Source organism: Rhinolophus hipposideros (assembly GCF_964194185.1).
Source record: "Rhinolophus hipposideros genome assembly, chromosome: 3".
Classification (NCBI taxonomy): domain Eukaryota; kingdom Metazoa; phylum Chordata; class Mammalia; order Chiroptera; family Rhinolophidae; genus Rhinolophus; species Rhinolophus hipposideros.
Genome location: NC_138049.1, coordinates 38,744,777 through 38,764,500, shown reverse-complemented (window position 1 = coordinate 38,764,500; position 19,724 = coordinate 38,744,777).

The window sequence follows — 19,724 nt, the reverse complement described above, 5'->3', positions numbered from 1 at the left end:
AAGTATTAAAATGTATAAATTTATATAATTAGACTCATTCATTCTCTTTCACAATCTTTCTCTCCACTTTATAAAGCTGAGCGTGACTCGGTCTTATTAGCCTACTAGAGAGCAGGAAGATTTTATTCAATGGCTATGATTTATCATGGCACTCCCGTCAAGGGGCAGCAAAGGCTTACTGTCTGTCTGGAGCAGGTGTAGATTCTCCATCCGTCTCAATTGCCTACCTTGCTGCTCTGTCACAGTCTTCTTTAGCATAGCTATTGTATGACTTCCAGAAGTTAAGGTCCATGTTCGTCAGAAAGATGTATATGTAACATTAGTCTTAGAGGGTAATGCTATTTCTTGTAGGTGAAAATATTTAGAGTTGCTATGCAAATAAATAGAATAATGTCATCTTCTTTATAGAAAAGTTTGGGAAAATAAATATTAGAATTCTTTTAGTTTTTTTCCAGCTATTATCAAGTGGGGATCTGGCTCTTTATTTTAAATACCTCAATAAGTGTTCCCAAACTTATAAAAACATTTATGTTTTTATAAAAGTCTAGGAATACTTTAGCAGATTTTATATTCATAAACATTCTTCCTTTTCTTTTGATTTTCCACTAATTTATGTATTTTGTTTTATTTAACTATACAATTAATGTTCCCTAAATTGTAGGTATGTTTACTCGATCGTGTCTTTATTTTCTTATTTTTATTATTGCAATTCAAAAATTAGTTGTATAATATGTTGACAATTTAATTATGAATATTATACCTTAAAGGTTAGGTTACACCCAGAAGATCAGAATATTCATTTTTAAAAAATCATTCTGAGCTTCTTGTTATCTTGTTTGCTCTGTTGAATTGTGCACAGACACAGAACGATGCTAACTAGAATAGGATCAAAATCAGTCATGTCTTGCAGAACAATTTCAGCTTCTGGGCTGTTTTAAATTTTATTTATTATTTTTATGCTGTAATGACATCTGATGTTTTCTTTAGGAAGCAGAAAAAAAAGCATATCTTTTTCTCTTCGATAGTAGCTGCCTTCCAAACTTATTTTTTAATCAAGTTAGTAGCATAGGTGTGAAGATAAATCATTTTTTATTTCAAAACTCTGGTGTTCTGAGTATTAGAGGTAACCTCCATGCGATATAAGCTATTTACTTCAGTGACTTCTTCTGACAAGCCTCTCTCTCTTTACCATTTAGTGTCCACTAGTAAATTGTATTTGGTTTTGGATGAAGAGCTGGGGAAACCAATTATCTCAGCCTTGCACATTTCCCTGATCAGGGATCAGTCATGTGTTTTAGTCGTGGTGTCATGTAAGGCTTGAGCTGTTTCTTACTTTCCATTGGATTGCTGTAACTCTCTGTCTTACTTGGACTACTCTTGAAAATGTATCCATGTCTCTTCATTTTTATTGGATAATTCATGGGCAATAACTGCACATTGGTGAGTGTGTAGTATGATAAAGGGAACCTTAAGAAAACTGGTGTTACAAAGTCTGACTTCAGTGCTGGCTGTACCAATTATTAGACATTTGATGTTGGGCATGTTACTGATCCTCTCTGAGCTTCAGCACTGGCAATGATAAAATGTGGTTCATTAAAAGAATAATTTTAAGAAGGTTTATGTCATATATTTTATGTCATATATTATATAGTTACATATAATTGTATGTAAATATAATTTTAATTATATATTATGAATTAAGTATTACATATGACACATTACATATTATGTGTTGTACATACTGGGGGTGCCAAAAAAATGTATACACATGACTTGTATTCATCTTTTATTATCAGTATATATTGAGTATGACAATTTTAATAGTTTTTTTTCTTTCTTAAAATGTGTATACATTTTTTTGGGCACCCTCTGTATTTTGTATGTGATATATATTTTGTTACATATGTTTCTCCTTTTAGTTTCACTTCAAAGTTGATGTGCTTTATCCCAGAGGAGCCAGGGTATTCACTCTTTTGTCATTTTTAGTCTCAGAAATCATTTCTTTTTTGATATCAAATCATTGACATAGGAACTCAACACTCCCTTGTTTGAATAGTCACTGTCACTGACTTACCAGTTGGTCTTAGAGAACACATCCATGAGGTATGCACTATTCCCCAGTACTAGTAGTTTCCCCAGACCTAAGAGTTTTACATTTTAGATTCAAACTATCCCAAGAATAGTCTCTGAACATTGTGCTTGTGTCCTAGGTCATTCTAGTGGAGTGACGAAATATCCTGGCACACCCAGAAACATAAAATTAATTATATCTGGCCTATCAGCAAAGCCTCCAATTATAGCTAGCTTTCATATATACGTAGGATTATGTCAGTCACAGCTGTAATAAAAGTAGATTCTAAGAAGAAACAATAGCTTAGGCAAATATACAGAGATGAGCAATTTCTGTGGAGTATTCTATGTAGGAAATGGTGAAAAATCTATTGCAGTAAGAGCATAAAGTTCTTTCTGTGTCCAGGGAAAACATAAATTAGCTTAGGAAGCATCTGATTGTTTTGATTTTGAAGGCTGAATGTTGTGACAATATTTTAAGTTTTATTTATTAACTATCACCCAACAAAGATAATTTTTGATATATAAACACAAATATTAGCAAAGATTATGATGAAATATTAGATATGAGAAAGTGAGTCACTATATATTTGAACATAAAATTTCTTAAAATGTGTATTCAAAGACTGGTAAAGTTGATTGCTAGTGAGGAAATTTTAGATACATCACCATGCTCATCAACTATCTTACATTTATTTCCTCTGTGCTTCTATCATACTTAAGATGACTATTTTTTATCTAGACATAATGTGGTGATTTTAACCCACATTCCCCTCCCATACAACAAACACATTGTGTTTTAACTTCAGAAAAGAATATATACTCATATGTTTTCAATAATGGAATGCTGAATTTCATAGATTGAGAAATCTGGGATGAAGTGAGTGGCTTTTATATTTTATTGGTGCCACATAGAGGGAAGTCTTCTTTACCTTTATGTTTTTTGTCTTCTGTATCTACTCCATGATTAGAAAAACTGAAGAAAACAATGTGAATTGCTTGCAATGAAGCAAGTATAATTGATTGTAGAACAGAGATTTAAGAGGACAAATTAAATGTTTATTGAAATAATTCAAGTAAAGGGTGATGAAGGACTAAACTCAGGCTATGAGGATTACAAAGGTATTTTAGATACAGAATGTGTAAGCCTTCAGAACAGATTATTAGGGATTGAAGAAGTTGAGGAAAACTGAAGTGTCTATCTTGGGTGACTGGTTGATGGATATACTGTTAACTTGGTAGGGAAAAAAAGAATGAGTTGAAACCATCTGTTGGTAATGAAAAAGGTAAGTGAATTAAGGGGCTGAGAAAATAATAAAAGGTTTGGAATAGCCTCTATAGGTAAAATAAATTGTAGCAATGGTAGCAAAAAGAATGAATGAAATTATATTTAGCCTCAATGAGATAAAGCTAAGATCTGGAAAATGGCTTGATATTAACATTCAAGTTTTCAGTGGCTTCTCACTGGCTACAACAGCAGTTTTCAATACTACCCCACCCTGAAACCCGTAAGGGGCAATACTCACATCCTAAACATGATCATATCAAGCGATCAGGGTTTGGCATAGACAGAACTGGCTTTATAATATGTAAAACTGCATATTAAGTAGCGGTAATTCCACCTGTATCTCTCTAAGTGAATAAGTGTAATATTATAATAATGATAACCTTATATGTGTTCAGTTTTATTTTTAAGTTTTATTAACTGTCAATATTATCACAGTTTTTATGGTTTCAACCATCATTTGAGTAAATGACTTGTTATATACCTCTCCACTAATCTTCACACTAAAACTTAGAACTAGTCTCTATGGAAAAGTTGTTGAACTCGTTGGCGCATTTGCCTTTTGGGCAAATGAAGCCTAAACTAGTTCATAGTATGGAGAAGTCCTGGAACAATGTGTAGATAGAGAAAGTTGCTTGGTTAGTCCCCAGATGTTCCAGCTTCCAGTGTTCCAACTCTAGAAAGTCTAGATAGTGATCATATGAGAGAATCCAACTCATAACTATCCAGCTGAGCCCTTTCTGAATTCCTAATCCACAGAAACCGTGGAAGACAATAGAATGATTTTTGGTGTTTTAAATTTTTAGAACACCTGTTATGCAGCAATATTAACTGGAACAGAATTTTGGAATTGAAAGTGGGGCTCTACAAAAACGAAACACGAAAACTTGTGGCACTAGATTTAGGTCCAGTCCTCAGTAGACATTGGAAGGGCCTTGAGGAGATTGTGAGGGAAGTCCGAAGCGCCTTGAGGTGGGTGTTAATGGAAAGCAAATGGACTCAAGGATGATGTTACAGAGGACTGAAGGAAAGTGAGGAAGATAGTTTTGAATGCTGGAGTAAAGGTGACCCTAGTAATATGATGAAAGAAAATTAACAAAACTGTTTCCTTTATTAGCATGAAAAAAAGAGAAATGCCCCAAATGAACTTTATCATATAGCTAAGAGTATTTCCAGGCACAGGTGCCACCTACCTTCTTCTAGCTACCAATAATAAAATGAGAAAGGAGAGAGATGTATTAAAGAACAAACTATTCAGTTTTAAAATGGAATTCAGAAAAAAAATACAAAAGATCCAAAAGGATTTTGTCAGATAATAAAGGGTTCTCAAAGTAGGAAAAGAAAACACAAAGATCAAATCAAGGGTGAAATTTTAAGAACCTTTGTTAAGACATTAGAATGATTTAAGATAGAGCAACATTAGAAACTTTCATAAAGACACAATGACTTCTAAGTATCTTAAGAGCATGCTTCATAGATTTTTCTAAATAAACAGCAGGGCTTCTAAGACTCTTTATGGTATTGTCCTACAGTTACAAGGAGCCCATAGTAGAGAAGGGATTGTTTTGAAGGGATTATTGATATAACTTGGCCACTGGGAGTTCTCTTTTGAGACTCATCTCTTTGTCCTGCATAAAACTATTTCTGTTATTCCCAACATGTAATTGCCTTGACAATAAGGTATACAAGGTATCTCAGGTTCCTTTTGAGTTGTCTTGCCTACATAGGTTGAGTCAATTGTTTTCCAAGAAGACCTGGCCCCCTTTGCTGGAGAGTAGCTGTGGATCGAATATGGATAATTGAATACTGGATGTGTTGCTTTATATGAGCACTTGAAAAAGACTAGGATGACACAGAAGCTACTGGTCTCCTTTTTGTCTTTCCAGAAAACAATCTTTTTTACAATCATGTTTGCATTGATATTTCTGATACAATTCTCTTATATTTTTGTATGGCTACGCTGAGCTGTTATACCAAATATGAACTATATTTTTTCCAATGCTACACTGAACTCTTATACCAAAGCAAGTGTCCAATTACAGTGTTATTCCTGAATTTAGACGTCTCCATCCCATCTTTCTTACTTCATAAGAAAGATTTTTTCATTTCATCTTTCATCATTTCATCTTTCTTATTTCATCCTAATTTCACATTTTACTCAAGAGTCTTGGACTTGGCTTCAACCTCTGGACACCACTGACCTTTTTACTACTGTCTCCATAGTTTTGTCTTTTCCATAATTGGAATTATACAGTATGTCTTTTCATGTTGGTTATTCCCACTCAGCAATATGCATTTAAGGTTACTCTGGGTCTTTTCATGGCTCAAAAACTTTCTGTTAGTGCTTAATATTCTACTGCCTGGATGTATCAGTTAATTTATCTATTCACCTACTAAAGGGCATGTTGGTTGCTTCCATGTTTTAGCAATTATAAAGAAAACTGTTATAAACATCTATGTACAGGTTGTTGTGTGGATATTAATGTTCAATTCCTTAGGTAAATACCAATAAGCACATTTGCTGAATTGTATAGTAAGAGTATGTTTAGTTTTTTAAGAAACCACCAGACTGTCTTCCAAAATATCTATATCATTTTGCATTCCCACCAGCAGTGAATGAGAGTTCCTGTTGCTCCACATCCTCACCAGTATTTCATACTGTCAGTGTTCTAGATTTTGGCCATTATTATGTGTGTAGTGGTACCTCTTCCCTGTTTTAATTTGCATTTTCTTGATGACATGCTGTGGAGCCTCTTTTCCATATGCTTATTTGCCATCTGTATATCCTCTTTGGTGAGGTGTCTGTTAGGGTTTCTGGCTCATTTTTAAAATCAGACTATTTGTTTTCTTGTTGAATTTTAAGTTTTTTTTGTATATTTTAGATAATAGTCCTTTAGCAGTTGTGTATTTTGCAAATGCTGTTTCCCAGTCTATGTTTTATTTTCTCATCTTCTTGACATTATCTTTCACAGAGGAGAAAATTTTAATTTTAATGACACCCAGCTTATCAATTATTTCTTTCGTGGATAATGCCTTTGGTTGCCATATCCAAGTTCATCTAGGTTTTCTCCTACGTTATCTTCTTGGAGTTTAATAGTTTTGCAGTTTACATTTAGTTCTATGATCAATTTTAAGTTAATGTTTGTGAAACGTGTAAGGTCTGTATCTTGATTCTTTTTTTTTTTTTTTTTTTGCTCAAAGATGTCCTGTTGTTCCGGTATCATCTTTGATTATCTTTGCTCCATTGTATTGCCTTTGCTCCTTTGTCAAAGATCAGTTAACCATATTTATGTAGGTCTATTATTCTCTCTGTTTTCAGTTTTGGAGGTTTTTATTGACATATTCTTTAGGTCAGAGATTATTTTCTCAGCTGATATACCAGGTAAAAGGAACTGCTGTAGATAGATACTTAGTAATGGGAAGAGCTCTATTGTTTTGTGATTGATTATATCTCAGGTTTTGGATGACCTTATGCCTCTGGACTGTGAACTTCACAAATGTTTTTCAGTGGGGGGTTAGTATTTGGTAGGTTAGTATGTTTCTCAGGCAGGGTTAGTAGTTTTTTCTTTCCTTCTTCTTCTCCTTCTTTTCCTTCTTCTTCTTCATCATCTTCTTCTTCCTTTTCTTCTTGTTCCTCTTCTTTTTCTTCTTTTTAAGTATCATCATTGGATTCAAAGTTTTGGTTTATTAAATATTGAATTTGATTAAATGCAGCACCAAATTTCAGTCACTATCTTTAAATATTGAGTCCTTCATAAATTGACATGATCTCATTTTTTTAATCTCCTCTTTAACTTGACTTTCTTTGCTTATTGTAGTCACTTTTTGACAACATCTATACTGACCGAAATTACATTTATGACCTGAATTAAAATGTTTGCCTCTTCTCTCTATGGAGCAATAGGCAATTGTTTCTGTTTATAGGTGAACTGCTTGAGAATGTCGTAGATTTGTAAAAGCAAATTGCATGATTAGCATTCGAAAGGAGTATCTGTAAATTGTTAAACCAATCTAAACAATTGGTGATGGTTAATTTACCTCAGTGTTTCCTAGAAGAACACAGACATGGTTTCCTGTCGTAAGACCTTAATGCAAGACCTTTCTATTAGGTCTTTCTATTTCTTAATGCAAGACCTTTCTATTAATGTAGGGCCTTTCTATTAGAAAAAAACATTTTTCTAATATAATAAATTAAGTTTCATTTCTAAAGATACCGTTGGACCTGCATTCGTTTATGTAGAATGTTTGTATGTGTTAACTGGGCAAACGTTAACCAGATTTTTCATTGATATCAATAATATTTAACTCAAGGTACATGTTTATAATTAAGATCTCCTTTAAATAGTACTATCAGGATGCTACTAGAAAAATAAATGCAGAGAAAGACTATTCTGAAGCAGAAATTTTTCTGCTTTACATTTTTTGAGGAAAATAATTCTACTCCAAAGATCCTCTATCCATTATAAATATAGGGACAAAAATACAGCTTTGTTTTAATTTGTGATTTTAAATATTGGGTGTGTTGCTAGTGTCAAGAGTGAAGTGGGAGAATGGAAGTTATAAAGGTATGAGTGCCGTTATTTCAGGAAGAATCACTCCAAGTAGAGTGAAATCCTTAAAGACAGGGAGAGTGTTTTAAAAACAACTGTGTGTGTGTGTGTGTGTGTGTGTGTGTGTGTGTGTGTGTGTGTAGTGGGGTGCAGCTAGTAGACACTGACTATTTTTTCCAATATATTATAATTTGTCAGGCTGCCAATTTACCAATTTAGCCAGTTATTTTGTATTTCCCAGGGAAAAAAAAAGATGTGTTTTGTTTACATTGTGGAAATGTAGATATCATAAAGAGAAAGAATGTTTATGAAATGCTCTTTAGACATTTAAATCTTTTGTGACAACAAAGAGAAAAAAGCAGCCAGCAAAAGGAATAGCTCTACTCGGGTGAATAGGCATGCCATGACTATGTATGGCTTCCTTCTGTGCTTTTCCTGTATTTCCTCTTGATAAATCACACGCAATTCTTTGTCTCTATATGTTGGTGAGGAAGGGATGGAAAAACACGTGCTCACTGGTTCATTTAGAAATAAGTCAATGATAATTTTTTAAAAATTCTAAGGTAACAATTTAATTTCACTGAATTTGACAATCTTTTGTCTTTCTACTCTTAATGAAAGGTTTTCCGCTGTCATTTTTCTGATGTTTGAAGGTGAGATTTGCTGACCCCCAAGGACTACTCTCCTGCTACATTAGTCAGACATGGCTCCTGTGGTTCTGTCACGGCACGCTGAAGTTTTTTTGGCAGTTTATGTCTTTGATGTACTTGTTTCCCTTTTGGTTCTCTGGCTGTGCAGAGTGGGGTGGCACTTGTTAGAGATCTGGCTGAGCTTCTTGGGTGCTGTCATGTTTCCTGGCCACCCTGTCTGGGGAGGAAGATTCAGAAGGGACTGAATGAACACACAGGAACTTTTATGTGTTGACAAGTTACTTGACAGACATGAACCAGAGGAGATTTAATACATCAAGGACAAAAATATGCAGAAACTCTTTTATCCTTTCAGCTAAGAAGCATTTATGTGAAACTACCAATTCGTAATTGGCAAATTATTTCCTGATATACCCAAGATAAAGTTCTACATCCAGTGAAAGATATGAAAAGAATAAAATACAAAACCTCTGCTCAAGGAATTTGTAATCTTATAACTCCTTGTAATCTCAAGGAGTGGAAATAAGAATTAAGAGGTTGACCATATTCTAAAGGTGTAAATTGCCAGCCAAAGAGTCTAGGGGAGCTCAGAGAGAAAAGCATCAGGAGTATCAAGAAAGTCTTATGACTTTATGATTTTCTTGACTTTTTTCTCTCTTTTATGTTGTTCAATTGCAGTAACAGGAGAGCTAACTCAAATAAGCTTAAAGAAGAAAAAAAAAATTTTGGTTTAAGTAACTGAAAAGTCCAATGATAGATAGGATGGCTTGTAGATATGGCTTCCTCAGGGTTCTACATTTCTGTGATTCTTTCACATTCTGATGAAGAATAAATAAGGCAATACATGAAAACACTGCACACAGAGTAAATAATAAATGGTAAAAAAATAATTAATAATTTTTAATAATTTTTAATATTTTTAATAATTAATAATAGTTAATAAGTGGTAAAACAACAAAAAACTATTATCAGTATTTTTATAGAATACACATATTTAGTGTAAAAATGTTAATTTTCATGACTACTACTTTCCTGCCTTACTACTCAGTTAATATTTTTTAAACTGTTAGAATCATGTGGCAGTGTAAAAGTTTTGAAATCATAGAAATTTTATATTAAAAAGAAAATAATACAACTCTTTATTGAGTCAACTTGTATTAATAATATGCTCATTAAAAGACATACATATATTTATTACATGAAAGATGGTTTTATATTCATATTCTTAATAACACTTTTAATAATAATTAAATATTAATTGTTAATGAGTCATCTTATTAATAAAATAAGTAAATATTTTTGAAGTAAGAGCGAAGGTAGAGTTTATAGGATATTTTAGTTTTTTTAGTTTTATTAAATGATTTATGCCATAATGCAATAAACACCATGCATTTTCCCCTTATGTATGGCAATACTTCTACTGATTCTCACTGGCACTTTGGAAGCTTACTGTAAAGAATAATTTGGAGAGAAAATAAGAGAAAGAAGATAGATTCTGAGATACTATTTACAAACTTAAAAAGAAAATAGGCTACAACACAATATCACCTAAAGTCCAATCCACTTACAATATTTTCATAATCGTCAAGCTTAAAATAATTCATGATCAAATGTATGATCTACCACAACTATGTGTCTCTGCACCAGTAATTTCCCCATCTCCATTCCCAGGTTATAATCTGTGTAATTCAGGTTGGTAGGCCTACATAGTCTGATTCTGTGATCTGCCTTTTTCAATATGCCATGCCCTATGTAATATTCCCAGGATGCTGTGCCAGTAGTAGTCTCACAAATAGCCAACATAAACCCCAGAACTCTAGCTTAAAAAGTTTTTCCACTCTTGTTTCTTTCTGTTCACGTTAAGCACTACCATCTTCAATAGGATTTCATCTTCCCTAGTTTCAAAAGTAACTGATCTTGAATCTTGGTTCTACCTTTTCATTTGTCCTATTTGAACTAGACTATCTAACTTTTGACTATATGCCTAGTGCTGACTCTTATAATTACTTCTCGGTCTGTGACTGCAGCCTCAGCTGGAGGTACTGGTTCTGGTGTTGATAATAGGGTGTCTAGTACAGCATCCAGAATCCAGGATGAGAGGTTAATAGAACTGCAGTATCATTAAAGCTTTGTTTATTCATTTGATAGATAATATTAAATTATTATTGTTGTAATAGCAACAATACTTTCCATTTCTAGACTGCTTTATAATTTACAAAGCACTTGCATAAATTTTCTCCTTAAAACTCTGTGATTATTAGAAAAAATACATTATTTTTCCTATCTGACAGACTGTAAAAACAAAATTTAAGAGTAGACATTCTGTTCAAGATCACATAAGTTAATAAACGGCAAACTTAGAAATCCAATCTGGTTTTAAAGATAGATGGTGTTTTAAATTTATAGCTCCCTAAGTAGTTACACATCTGTGCAAAGAAGTACTGCCTGATTATGCTACTTCTAACAAGAATTGCTTGTTCTGTGTATGTGTTTATGTGGTGTGTGGTGTGTTGAATTTAGAAAGGAAAAGTACCAATGAGACACAACGAGATGATATGTTAGAGTTATAAGCATTACATGGGTTTCATTTATAGATTAAAGACCCGATATAAATAATAGGCCAACATATAAAACAAAAACCAATTAAATTAAAGAGGAAAGAAAGAGCGATGCTTATTTGCAACTCCTATGTAATATGTTTTACTCTTAGACATGAAGCACCCAAAAGAGCGCCTTCAGGAACAAAAATGGGGTAAACAGGCCCATTCACCAATTACAATTATTATCTAGCCAAAACACAAAGTCAAAGAAGAATGAGAGGCAAGAGCTCAGGGTCTAGAGAAGGAACTGTCTATCTTTTTCATTTGTATAGCTCCTTATAATTTATAAACATTTTTTTCATGTTCATTTTACATATTTCTATTACAATGTGTGTAGCAGAATTTGTAATCTCCATTTTATAGAAGTTGCAACTGAACACTAGATAAATTTAGTGATTTGACCAAGGTCACAGTGAATGGGAAAGATTGATGCAAAGGAGAAGGTCAAATTATTCATTAAATCACATAAATCCTAAATCACATCCCCAGTCCTTGACCTATGAGATTTTTCAAGTTTAGATTTACTCTGCTTTCTCCTGGAAATGAGTGGCCATCCCCTAAGTATGTAGAAAAATTTTAGAGGGGGTGTATGCTTCATTCTGCAAACAATTTGATATATTCTGAAAATTTAGCTTGAAAGTAATCAACTACCTGTCAGATATTTTAAAGAAACATTTAATGACAAGTTGATATTGTAAAACTTTTCAGTTGTACCCAGGAAAACAAAATTAAATTTATGGGCATTAGGGAACTAGGAATTAGGAGTGTATATGATAAATAATACAATTTTAAAAGTATTAGATTTTTTTCCATGAACTTCCAGAAAACTTTAATTTGCCACATATGGCCAGTACATTTTATTAATTCAGACTCTCTCAGTCATAATGAGTTTTAATTAGATTTGAATTCCAGTTTACCTTGTTGTTATCAGTCATCTCCTTTGTCACACTGTCCACTTTTTCAACTATTAGAAACCAATGCCTATTTTATAAACGTAAAATATACCACTCTTCTTTAATATATTTTAAAATTGTTTTAGGTCACCCAATGCCAAAAATTCTTGTGCAGACCAATATCTCTATATGGAGATAAAGATTCAAATATCTGTTCCTACTGATTCTCTGGCTTAGGCTCCTGACACCTCACAGGAGTGGTTGTAATGTTAATGGTAAAGAGGCAGGAAAAAGATAACTAGGAAAATTGTTACAATGATATGAGAAGGGCTGTTTTCATTTGCGGGGGTGTAAGGTGATCTTTTACCAACCTTGGAAACATATATTCCTTTGAACTAGGATTAGAAAATTTCATTGCCTGTTCCCATGATACCAGAATACCTCACGGTCTTGGTGATATTTCCTGATAGTTTGTAGGGCAACGAGAGGGTCCTGTTGGCTGTATAAAAATCATTTGTATCACAGGAAATAGACATTTTTGGGAAGCTGAGCAGAAGGGATGTTTAAATATCAGGAATGAAGAAAAAGGAACTTCAGTGACTCATATTTCTGAAATGGTGTAAGATTATAATGGTATAAGAGAGCAGAGAGTATAAGCAGGAAGGCTCTTCATAACTCCATTATGATATAGAGTTCAGGGCATCAGGGAGATTGGTTTGTAAAGAACTGGAGCAGAGGTTCATGGATGTCCTCCCTTTAGCTTTAGGACTCATTTCTCCCGCTGAATGGGTGTCAGAATCAATCTTGGTTAAGCAAGCTGCCCTTTTTCTCAGACGCTAACGCACTACGGGGTTGGGAACCTTATTTCTAGGTCCATGCCTGGGACTCTGAGCACCCCTTCCGGAAACAGTAGCAGTGCTGAAAGGTGCTGCATCCTGCACTCTGCCTATTAACCTCTCTCCCATGTTCAGAACAATGACGCTGCATAAAACTAAGTTATTATGTAAAAGCTGTATGCTGCTTTGCCGGTAATTAGAAACTTCTCAGAGTGCAGCTTTATGTGGCCCAGTGGAACAAAATAGGCCTGCTGGCATTTAGTAGTGTAACTAACACATTTGCTTTAGACAAAAGACACACTTAAGGGGAGTTTGGCTGCTTACTTATATCTTTTGACTGGTAAGGGTCTTATGTGATGTGTTAACTATGTATGGCAGTTGCTAACTAACTGTAACTTGGATAATTACAGGGACAATTCTAGGAACTCGATAATGTTTGAATAAGGCTGTGTAATACCTGTGTTTTTTTTTTTAAATCACGCTATCTATATATTGTGCATTATACTCAATCTGAGTTTTTAAAAAGTTTAAGACAGTTCCTGCCTTTAAAGTGATTATATTTATTATACTTGTTAATGGGATAACAGTTATCCAGATGCCTATATTACAAGGTGGACTATGGTAAGAATCAAAAAAGAAGTGTAATAAAATGTCATGCAAGTTCTTAGCGAAATAGTAAATCAGGAAAACCTTCACTCAGGAGGTGTTATTTAGATGGGCATTGAGAAGCAGTGATCGAGAAGGAACTGACCATTCTCGGCTGATAATAGTAAAAAAAAAACAGAAGGTGTTGGAAATTGCAGAGTAGCCATGGAGAATAGAAAATAGTTTTACTTGTTCTAGAGATGGGAATATATATATATAATACTGGGAGTGCCAAAAAAATGTATACAAGTGGACACTTTGGGCAGCGCTGCTCAAGCAGTAGTTTGCTATAATCAGAAGTATCTGGATGCTGATGGTAACCACTTTGAGCACCTCTTGTAGTTACAGAAGTCAAATGTGACTTGTATTCATCTTTTGTTATCGGTATATATTGAGTATTACAATTTTAATACGGTTTTCCTTTCTCAAAATATGTACAATTTTTGGCACCCTCAGTATAATACATATATGTTATATGTATATACTTCTGAACTCTCTCTCTCTCTCTCTCTCTCTCTCTCTCTCTCCATACATATACTCGTATATATACTTCTGGACTTTACCTACAACTTACTAATGTAGAATGTCTGGAGATGAAACAAAATAGTCTATTTTTCTCATTCCTTTTACTCCTTTTTGGAATCCACTTGAGCATAGGTGATTTATGGGAGAATAGCAAGAGATAAGATTGGAATTTAGGTCTTTGGAAGACATATTGTAGAGTTTGATTTTTTCCAATAAACTCTTATTAAGTGACCACTGAGAGTTCCTGATCTGGATTGTAATAAACTTGCACATTGTAATGTACTTGCACATTAGAGAATGCAAAGATGAGTAAGATAGAATTCCTGCACTCTGAAGACTCATAATCTCATAAGGGAAATGAACACATAAACAATTATAATTAAAGACAGATTATGTTATAGGGGGTTATCAGAGAGAAAACCCTACTATATTTCAAGTATGAATCAAACATTTTCTTGCTTTCACTTACTTGAGGTGCCCAGCCCCTTGGTCACTGAAGGAAAATGTAATGTAAAATAATGGAAGTACTTTGAAAACTGATGAACACTATAAAAATTTGTCCAGGATCAATTTAAAAATAAGAGAAACTGTAAGACTATGACCAATTAAGAGGATTGTTATTGCACAAATCTAGGTGAGATGCTTACATTTTGTTTCAAGTAGTAGCTACCCATGAAAACTTCCAACAAAGAACCAAGAAAAGGTTATTTCTGCAATATAAATGGGATGGTATTGAAGTGATGTTATTGATGGTTTAATTGAATTTTTGATGAAGAGCTGAAGCACTCAATCTAAGCTTCATAGATCTTTAATAAATACTTGCTGACCTTGCACAGGAAAAGGAAAAAGAACAACTTTTCAGTGTGGTGTCTGGGCATCTGAAGTCTACACATTGATTACATAGCAGCAACCTAGAGAAATGAGGTTTCAGTTTCAATCTCTGACATGTCTTTTATCTTTGACTGGTACCATGCTTAAAGCCTGATTCCCAAGCATAGGCACCTGTCTTTAAAGTGGGTTGCAACAGTAATAAGAGGACATGAACTGATCAACACATATCCATTTGCACTCAGAAAAATAACCCCAAGTCTGTGGACAAGTTATGTTAATTTCCAGAGGACAGCCCAAGGCTAATACTCTCAGGTAAAAGTTACATCTTCATTTCATATTGGAACATAAGACCCAGATTATGAGTATACATTTTTATTATGTTCATCAATTTTGAAAATACTTCCCTATATGTTATCCTTCAGTTACCATGGACCAAGGGACTGGGCTGACTCAAATGAATGAAGGTGATTAAATATTTGTTTCATTCTGAGGTACAGTAAGAATTTCTCTCTGATACTCTCATATATCACACTGTGTTTTATTATGATTATTTATGTGTTTATTTTTCTCGGCAGTCTGAGTTCTCAGAGTGCAAAGATTCTAACCTATTTATCTTGCATCCCCTGAGCTATCTGGCATAGTATTTTTCAGTGTTGATTTTTAATATATGTTTGTTGATATAAGCAAAATTAAATACACAAATTATTTAGTCATTGGTGAAGACTGGCAAAGATGCCCAGAGACTGGTTCTCTATATAGAAATTAGCATGATTTTAAATGTTGTATCATTTAATACAATGATTCTCTAAGATATTATTATTCTCATTAAGCCAATATTGAAACTGAGGTACAAATTGATGAAACAGCTCTCCTAAGGTTACACAGGTGAAAAATAACATAGCCAAGATGTACACTTACTGGGTAGCCAGGGGCTGAGCTCCCTTTGCCATTGCTCCTCTTGATTCTATTAGCATGACTTCTGTAACTGTAATACATCCTTATATTTGTGAGGTGATTTCTACAACATGGAAGCTCTATATGTTACCTAATTGCTGTGACAAAACAACTGTGGAATGTCAGCAGAGCAAAATTGTTATAATACAGGTGAAGAAACTAAAGCCCAGGTAGGCTGTGGTTTCTCCCAGAGCCACAGAGCTCATAACTGGAAGGACTTGCACTAGAATCATGCTCTTATGATTCTAGTTTAACTTGGTTTCCTCATTTGTATTCTGGGGATCATAATACCTATATTGCAGTGTTGTGTAAGTCATCACATTAAAGTACCTTACCACAAAACATGCATCCAACAAATGTTATCTTCCCAACCATTATTATACCATGCTACCTTTATATTACCTGATGATTAACATTGATAGCATCTGTCAAAACAAAAGCACATTTCTCTCTCAAAATTGGGTTTGGAATTCTGTAATACTTCCACTTGGGTAAAGTATTTTTTTTCCCTTGATCATGTCATCTATTTATTTTCTCCCCTACGATCAAGTTTGTCTATTAATGATTCCAATTGATTGTTTACATTGGGAATATAAATATGTTATTAAAATTACACTTCTAATTCCCTGTTTATATCATGCTTCTAACATGTTGTGAAGTCAACATTGTAGTAACTGGTATACATTTCATAGTTTATTTTGTCGATGTAGTTCTCTGTTTCTTTGCTTGCATGTTTTTATACTTGGTCATCAAGTTACCAAATGGTTGAAAATTTCCTTTAAATTTTATTGTAGCTTTTTCATGTTTATCTGTGGAGTTTCACCAAGCTCACCTCCAGTATCATCTTTGACTGTGTCAAATACTAGCATCAAATTCTCCAAATTTTGGTTTACTTAATATGTTTGCTGAATGTTTTTGAGATTGCCGACCATGTTTAAAGCACCAGAAATGAGTGTGAATTTTGTCCCACAAAGGTGAATGTTACGGGCAATATTGTATTCTCTGAGAGTCATATAAGGAGGTGATAGTGGCATTAATTTTCTTAATGTATAATTGCTCAATTTCCCTTGGCTTCTTCACTCTGAACTTGCTTCTTCACTTGTAAAATGGAATTGTATTCATTCATTCATTTTTTTTTTTTTGGTAGGTAGTTATAGAGTGCTTTCTATGTACCAGCTGTAAAGGCAATCATTGGATAACAATAATAATAACAAAAAACATTAATAGCAATAATAATAATGACCCTTACATAGTTATTGATGGAATTATATGTGATGTGGAATAGTGCATAGCACAGGTGCACCATAAGCGTCTGACAAGTTTCAAATATTTTATGAATACATTTGAATTTTCTTAAATAAAAAGGATTTCACTCTGAACCATTTCACATTTAAGTGAATTCTTGCCTTAGTTTTCAATTTTTTCAAATAAGCATGGTAATTAAACATACATATGTTTCTTCAAATATGACCTACCTGTGGGTTTTAATTCAGTGCAGTGACCCAGTGCTGCATGTGTCTTTGATACCTGCACCAAATCATGACCAACAGTAAATGAGCATATAAAGTGAAATGCACATGCAAATCTGTCCAAAGAATAGTAAGAACCAAACTTCTTTAGAAATTTGAATTTCATTTCTGTAACTTTCTGTTCTTGAATCCTATTTAGTAAAACTTCAGTTATATAATTCTCCTTTTGGATACTCCTATAAAACTTGAGAATGTTTTTTCACAGTTAACTTCTCAAATTCATTATCATTTAGCTAATATTTTATTTTTTTAAAATATTGAAATTGTTTTCTCCTTTGAAGACTAACACAAATATTATGTATTTTTAAAAACCTTTGGAATGAGTAATAAAGTTAGAAATTGAAAGTTAATTTTGGGCTGGAATTTCATGCATAAAGTATTAGAGAAATGTTAAGTTTCAATACCATTTGTTAATGGTTTCTGCTTTATGTTATTATGTGGTTTACTATAAAAGATTGGTTAATTTTTTATGATTTATGTTGAAGCTTGAAATAAATGATAAAATCAATAGAATAACACTCTGCAATCAAAAAATAATGAGTTACACCTTTGTGAACTAATATGGAAAAAGAGGCCGCTATATGCTGTTAACTGGAAAACATATATTTAACAACACTATACACAGTATATTCCAATTTGTTTAAAAATATGTGGAACATTATCTAGGTCCATCTATTTTGTTGCGAAAGGTAAGATTTCATTCTTCTTTATGGCCGAGTAATACTCCATTGTATAAATGTACCACAGTTTCTTAATCCAGTCATCTACCGATGGGCATTTCGGTTGTTTCCATGTCTTGGCTATTGTGTATAGTGCTGCAATAAATATCAGGGTGCATACATTTTGTTGAAATAGAGTTTTGGATTTCTCTAGACAGATACCTAGGAGCGGAATTGCTGGTTCATAAGGTAGTTCAATTTTCAGTTTCTTGAGATACCTCCATACTGTTTTCCATAGTGGCTGCACCAATCTGCAATCCCCCCAACAGTGCACGAGGGTTCCCTTTTCTCCACATCCTCGCCAGCACTTGTTGTTTGTTGATTTATTGATGATAGCTTTCTGACTGGAGTGAGGTGGTATCCCATTGTGGTTTTTATTTGCCTTTCTCTAATAATTATTGAGGTTGAGCATTTTTTCATATGTCTGTTAATGAATGTCAGCTACAATTATATATATACACACACACATATATATACTTATTGTAATTATATATATATTTATATATAAAAGATATATATACAAGATTTATATTATATATAAATATATATATTTACAAGATATATATATATATATATATATATATATATATATATGTATATTTTTACAAGAAGTGAAGTTCAGCGTTAGGAATAGAGACAGTGGAAATGTAATAGCTGTATGCGATATCAGAGGGGTAGTAGATGGGGGGCAGGGGGTTATTACTGTGTGAGGGATATAAATGATACATGTCTTACATTGTTTTGTACACCTGAAACTAATAAAAATAAAAATAAAAATTAAAATAAATAAAATAAAAATGAATGAAATAAAAAAACCCTTGAAAAAATAAAAAAAATAATAAATAAATAAAAATGTATGGAAGATTGCACTAACATTTCTGTTTATCTCTGTAGAGGAGAACTGAACCTGTGGCCTAGAAGGAGACTAACTTCTGTAGTTTTAAATTTTCACTCTGTGCAAAAAAAATATGTTTATTTTTTTACTTAAAATAAAATTTAAAAAGGGAATAAAGTAATAACTTGAAGCACAAGTTCAGAAAACTTAACCCATAATAAAACATTATTTACTTCCACTTTTCTTTGCAACCACTAAAATAGAGGTTGTGTGACTAGACTAGAGTAATTCAGGTTAATGGCTGAGTAAGAATAAGAATCTTAGTACAGTGCTACTTATGGTTAAGTGGAACTTCCATTTCATGGTATATTCTCCCTTATCATGTATTTTATCTTCCTTCTTTCATTTTAAGTTTTGATTTTTCTTTAATGTTTATAAGGAGATACCATGCCTAGTCACATGTTTCATTGGACCTGCTTTTATAAATAAAGAAGAAACACAAATCCAAAAGACATTGACATAGTGGACAAACGAGCTTGGAGAGTTCTTTATAAAAGGAGGGGTCCAGAGGGAGTGGCATGGTCATCTAGGAAATTTTGAAGGTGAAATAATAGTGGGTTTGTGATATGAAAGAAATATTTACGTATGAAATGAAGATTGACATGGAACTATTTAGAACTTGAAGTACAACATCAGAAGATAATATTTGGTTCAGGTTAATCAGTAGAAGTCTAAAGGTGATCTTAGTATCCAATCTTCTGCAGACCAATATTGTCATAACTATTACTTTAGCTCAGTATCT